Here is a 7,166-nt window from a genome sequence, read left to right as displayed (position 1 = left end):
CACCAAAGTACTACACCAACTGCCAAAGTACAAAACACTCGTACCACCCCAGTACAAAACTCACAGCCTCACCAAGAAGCTAACACAAAACTGTATGTAACACAAACTATAAACTTCACCCAAATAACCCAACCAATATAAATATAAGACGCCTATTATGATAGGTAAGCAATGCACGAAATCCGAAACTAATATGATAAGTTAAAAGCTTGGTAAACTTACTCAATTAAAACGCTGTGATTTCTCCACGCATAAACTCACAAAAAACCTAAATCATTTTGCTCTCTATTATTTATACAAGTAACACTTGTATAGAAAGTAGGTTTTCTAAAAAGATAAATATGTTAACTTAACTTATCTTTTAAACACGGTTTTAGAAAATCAAGTGGAATAAAATCTTTTTCGAAAATAAGTATAAAAAGATATTTATTAAAAAGACTTATCTTTTTAACAAATCGACTTTAGAGAAAATAATCTTTTTAGAAAATCTTTTCCTAAAATCTATCTTTTATTATTTTCCATATTTATTTTATTTACCAAGCAAACTTATCACGTTTCTAGTAAATTTCGTGCACTAACCTACTTACCATATTAACAATAATTTCTAAGATAAAACCTTAACTATTATTGCTGCGCAGCACTTTGATCAGATGAATTACTTGGGCTCCAAGCATATCAAGTTCCACCAAAGAACTTAACTGCTAGTGTTCAAGTTCCTGTTAGGGAACGTTCCTGCTAGGGAACTTAGTTCTTGTTAGAGAACTCTTCCTCTGATTTGTTTAACTTCTTCAATAAAGATTTTCTTCATGTCTTCTTAGATCCAGATGGTTCTTCAATCACCCAGATTATTCTGCACAATCACACACTAGAGAATCTTTATTAGTTGAGTTTGCTTTTAGTTCAAGTTCCTCATCATCAAAACCATTATGCTTCAACACCCTATAATGACTTACTGATATTTCTTCACTTATTTCTCAATATAATTTTATATGAATAACCCGTGCATTGCATGGGCCAGAAGGCTAGTTTATATCTAAACAAGGGGCCTAAAAACCCTCGAATTCTTTCCAAGTTTTATTTATTTTAATGTTTTAGTACCTCATATTGGGTAGATAATATGAAGTTACGTTAGAAACATTTTAAACATACGAAAAAGTTGCTGCCAATATTATTCGTGTCATTAATAACATACTAGTACAAGTGCATATTGATGATATGATACTTTAAGACTTCATGTCGGTACTTAAGTTGTGACATGCCTCATGTCCTCCTTGTGTTAATTTCATATCATCTAAATATGATTTTCCATTGAGCTTTCTTGAAAAGAACTCCTTGAAGTATTGTTCCACTGGCTCGGTTCTAAATTTTGGAGGGTTAAATGGACCAACAATGCTCTTAGCTGGTCCTAATTTAGAATCAAGACTGAAACTGTAGAACGTGGCAAGTGATAGCCTCTCTTTTGTTGAGTTCACTGTTGCTCTATGTTCAATACTTCGATATATACCATTGCTCACAATCTGCAGACCATGAATTAAAGAAAAAAGGTAAAGTAAAAAAAATACAACTTCAATTGTACGTACTTAATTGCTGTTGCAAAAAGAATTTTAAAAAAATGACCCTTTCATTTTAAATCAAGGGAAATTCTCAATGGTAATCTTAAGGTTTCTATTTTTGTCAATGGTAAACACTAAAAAAACAAATTATCAATGGTAATCTTTAATTAATAAAATTATTCAGTGGTAACATTAGTTAAACATTTTAAGGAAATTTTAACCAAGGTTAATGCATTAAAAGAAAATTGCCTAAAATACCCTTATTGAAAAAAAATACAACACCCACTTCTGCCCCAGCCCCACCCCTTATCCCGACCGGCGCCAGCCGTTACCACCTAGATCCCCTACCCGGCGCCGGGCTGAACCCCCCTTGCCGTTGCAACCCCTAAACCACCCAATCCCCCTTGTTCACCACCGCCATTTTCAAAACCGTCCTTCCACCTCCTCAACCCCACCTGCATTCACTGAAAACCCCAGAAATACTAAGTTAAAACCCCCCATATTCGATTCAACCCCATTTTCGAACAAAAATCGATGAAAATCCCCTAAAATACCTTGAATCGAGCAAAAAAACGACTTAAAATTCAAATCAAAAGCTGATGGAATTTTGTCAGTGCATGGTTGATGGAAATTGCTTCAAGATTTTCATTGCAGGTTGTCTAACCCTAAGTCGAGATCGACGAGGTTTTTGGGGATTTGTTGGTGGTGTAGTTTGATTTGGGTGAGTTGGAAATCGAGGGTAGAGGGAATCGGGGGAAGGAGATGGTGGCTAGCTGGGAATCGAGTGAGGAAAGGTCAATCGGGAAAGGAGATGGTTGTTGGGCTGGGAATCGAAGGAGGAGTGGGAATCGGGAAAGGAGATGGTGATTGGGCTGGGAATCAAGGGAGGAGAGGGAATCAGGGAACGAGAGGCTCACTGCGCCGACGCTAGGAGATGGGAGGGAGGGGGGTCGCCGCCCGTGGCCACCGCTGGCAGGGGAGGGGGCTGGCAGTGGATTGTAGTTGGGGTGGCAAGGATTTTTTTTTATTTTTTTTATTTAATTAATAGGGTTATATTAGTCATTTTGCCTTAAGCTAACTACGGTCAGGCTAATAATTATGAATTAATGTCATTAATGTTACCACTGACTGAGTTTTACTAATAGAAGATTACCATTGATAATTTGTTTTTTTAGTGTTTACCATTGAGAAAAATAAAAACCTTAAGATTACCATTGAGAATTTCCCTTAAATCAATGTAGGAAAATGAGCTAGATATATACTGACAATACTGCCGCCATCCTTTCCCCTAATACTACGATAAAGGGAAAGACATGCACGGGATTATTGATGAGGAGAGATATAGAGTCATAGAGAGAAATAAAGATAAGGACTAATGTGACGAGAGAAATATGGAGAGTAAATATGTGCACATACCGTAGTAGTGTTGCAACATATGCATAACTTCTTGAAATAGTAATTGACGAAATATTAAAGTAACAGAAGATGTAATTAGGTTGTGGGTATCAAGAATGATTCTACTAGATGACCAAGAGCTCTCACATGTAAATAAACCACTACCTAATTACACGGGCCAGTCTATGATTGGGAAATGGCCTGGGGGAAAAGTACAAGGGAATATAAGAACCACAACTAGTAGGAATCGAACTAACTAAGGTCATGGACTCATGGGTGATATCCTCCCAATTACACCAAGCACTACTACTACTAGGCGAGAAAAATGAGCTACATGAATGATTCCATATAAATGCAATTAACATACCTCCAACATGTCTCCAATGTTGATCACGAAAGCATTATCAAGGGGAATAACAGGCACCCAATTGCCATCTTTCCGAACTTGGAGGCCTTGGGTGTCATTAAGTTGATAGAGGATAGTAAGGGCATCCGCATCCGAGTGAGGTGTGAACCCAATGGCCTTATGGGGCTCAGGACAAGGAGGATAATAGTTCATACGAATCGATTGCACCCCGTCACTGAATAAATCTTCCATTTCCATCTCTTCCATTGCCAATGCTTTAGCCATTTGGTTCAACAGAGTCCGCGCTAGATTCTTTGTTGCTTCTATGTAAGCTTCCATTGCTACCCTGTCATACAGATCTAGTTAACAAAATATAATAAATATTTTCTCCATTATTCTTTGATTAATGAAAGAGTTGAGAATAATTTAACCTGATGTTTTGTGGCAACTTATAAAAGAGCTCATGTCTTCTTAATTTAGAAGGAAGTGTGGTTAAGTAAAACATGTCACACCAATCAAGTTTTTGGTCTTCTGAAACCACAAACAGCTGCCCAAACCCTTCATGATTGTCTTCTTGTTGCCATAATTTCTTCTTTTCCTCCATTGGAAGCTTGAAAAACTTAATTACCTCTTCCTTGAATGTATTCAATAATGCTGTGTTGGCCCCATGATTTATTACGTATTACCAATATTGATAAGCAAAGCTCTATGAGTAAATATGTTTTCTTACAGTAAAATATAGGAAAATGATTGGGCTGTAAATAAGCATTTAAGATTTTTCTTTAATTAAAGCATCATAAAATGACATGTCGAACAATTTGATAATATTTTATTTCACCTATTATTCTCGTTTTTAGCTCTTTATGTATTTGCAGATGCAACCCTTATTGCTTTCCATATAGTTAAGTCATTTAAACATTTGTCCCAATAGTACTGCAATATATGCTTAATTGCCTCATTTTGAACCAAAAAAGTGTGAACAAAATGTGTGTTAATTACGCGACTCTATGACTACTACGCTACCAAGCTGTACATACAGGGAAAATTAGCATCATATTGTTGATTTGGATCTTCATATGAGATGATCAGCTTATTATCACTTAAAAATATGGAATTATAGGATTATTGTTTGTCAATATGAGTAATTTACGTATACCTAATAATAGAGTATAAAAACATATTCCTGAATCTCAACCATCAGCTTAAACTTTTGGTAGCTGATGGTTGAGATGGTTCTCTAACATGATATCAAAGCCAACATAACATAGATGTCACAGGTTCGAATCTCATCCCTTTTCTTAAAAGTGGAATCAATTCGCGCTTGGTATAGGTGGGCCTGTGTTGCATTCACATTTCAAGCCGAAATTTTATACTCTATCGCCTAACTTATCAAACCACAAAGATAATAATTGTAAGTTGAAATATATAAATATGAAAATATAAATGTTTGTTCTAGCCAAATAAGTTTAGATAAATGAAAGACACATGATTATACAAAAATATATGTATGACAAGATGTAATATTGTGAGTAAGTTTTATCTTTAGATCTAACCTTGAGGTTGTGGATTCAATTATTATTATGGACACTCTAAAAGTTCTCCCCCACCCCTCCTCAAATGTATAGTCCATTGATCTGAACCAATTAGGCTGTGAGAGGTTTTGAAATGGTAAGACACTCCTTTGCCCAACAAAAAAAATATGATCGCCTCATGATGTTACTTAATTATGTTTTACCTTTATTCAGAAAATTTAAATAAGAATATAAAATAAATTTAAATATGTTCATTCAAATAAAATAAGTTGAGATAAGTATAGATAAAATAAAATAAAAAAGTTGAAACAAAATATAATAAGTTAAGAAAAATTATTTAGAATAAAATCAGATGAATCAAATAGAAGTGTAATGTGGCATTTCGTATTAGATCTTTGACAAATAAAGGATAGAAGCAGAATGTGGCATTTGGTATTAGATCTTTGACAAATAAAGGATAATTTGATATCCTATCTCAGACATGCTTAGAACCACTCGTGAGAATAGACCAGGGGTGTCAGGTGGGGTAGTGTATCACACTATCACACACCTAAACTAGTGTGTGGTTCATGAATCATGATATTAATTTGAACTTTGGATTTTAGAAATAAATTAAGGTAATAGGATTACAAAATAGAAATAAATTTAAAAATAAAATCAAAAGAATTAAATCACAAAGTGGAAAAAAAAAATAGAAAAAAAAAAAAAACTTTTTTTTTTTAATTACAAATTTGCCTTACTTAATATAAACACCATTTTATAGTCTCAAATTCAAAACTATGTAACACCTTTTTTGTTGACTCAGCAAAACATAATCTTGCCTAACAGCCTAAATGTAATTTTAATTAAAACAAGTACCCAACAAAAAATAAAAGAGTACCTGAAAAAACCCCACTCTTTGCAAGCATAATGAAGTTTGTCTAGTTCAGAGTCCTTAGAGTCACCATGGAGCAGCCTTTGAAGGTCAATAACCGGAACCGATAACAGCGATGGTTGATTAATCGGAGTGTCAGGTTGGTCGCCGGTCTCTCTCACATACCTTGGAGGGATATGGGTTTTGGACTCCTTGGCTAGCTCTTGTACACTTGGAACCAGAAGAGATTTCCCGAAGTTAACCACTTTTGAGGCTTCTTTATCCATGTTTTTTTGCCCCTTTTTTCCAAGCACCCAACTAATTAAAGTCTATACCTTGGGAATTTGGATGCTAATATTTTCACATGATATATGATCATTACTTCAAGGCTACGAACACTCAACTAATCAAAGGATATAATATATTTGAATTTATATAAAACATTAATACTCGTATATGAGTAATGTGACATTAATATAATTCTTTCTTGTATGTTGTAGCCAATGATTTTCGTCTTTCTATGAATATATGCAAGTATTATACACCACAATGTCAGTAAGTTTTTTTTTTTTTTTGAGGCCTGTCAGCAAGTAACTAAGTACGGCCAAATTAACTATTCAAAAATAAAAAATAAAAATAAAATAAAGGTACGGCCAAATTATGTCACGGATTACAATCTATATACTTAATTAATATTGTAGGTACGACCCTTAATTTGTCTTTAGCATACCAATTAAATCTGTTAAAAAATTGATTTGACTGAGAAATCAACCTAGCAAGTGAAAATGATTCGGAGTAGTACTTGAAAAAAGGCCAAATGGGTGAAAGAAATGACTTGTAACTATAACTTGAACCCGACCCATACCGACTGTTAGAGATGTTAAAACCACAACCAATGCTGCCCGATTTAAAATCGATCCGAAAAAATTCTGATTCAAAATTCAACTTGCATGAGCACAACAATTTAGCATAATTTAATTTTAAAAATGAATCTGACCTGATCTCATTAGACCTGATCCGAACACTCGAATTAACACGTATGTAATACCAACTAACAACATATTTGACCTAATTTAACCATATATTTTGTTCTGGATTTTTCCTTGGCTTGCCTTGTTTAGCCATAAGACTAGTAACGAACAGATCACGTTAGCAAAGTCATGTTATATATAGTGCATCATATCAAGATGAGACTCATTCAATCTATTAGAAGTCGACTGGTTGTTAATATTTTATTGTATTGTTATCTTTTGTATACATATCTTTTAGGAGTTCTAGACAAGCTAACCTAGTTAGGTCAATATTTTTTTAACATAAAGAGAAGCATGGATTACTTGGGCAAGCCCTAAATATTACAGCCTAACGTCCAAAAGTTGATCAAACCCAAAATACAAATCTTGGACAAAGTTTAAATTACTAAGACAAAAGAAACATAAATATTGTTTTCACAAAAAAAGCACATGAGAAAGAAAGACAAGACCATAAAA

General features: G+C 34.2%; 1 pseudogene; it reads right to left on the bottom strand.

Moving 5' to 3' along the window:
• Positions 1-1,021: 1,021 nt before the first annotated feature.
• Positions 1,022-6,577, bottom strand: LOC110689898 (annotated as a pseudogene).
• Positions 6,578-7,166: the final 589 nt, after the last annotated feature.

This window comes from Chenopodium quinoa, unplaced genomic scaffold (genome assembly GCF_001683475.1).
Source record: "Chenopodium quinoa cultivar QQ74 unplaced genomic scaffold, ASM168347v1, whole genome shotgun sequence".
Classification (NCBI taxonomy): domain Eukaryota; kingdom Viridiplantae; phylum Streptophyta; class Magnoliopsida; order Caryophyllales; family Amaranthaceae; genus Chenopodium; species Chenopodium quinoa.
The sequence above is the reverse complement of the archived record's forward strand: the minus strand, read 5'-3'. Positions and strand labels throughout refer to the sequence as shown.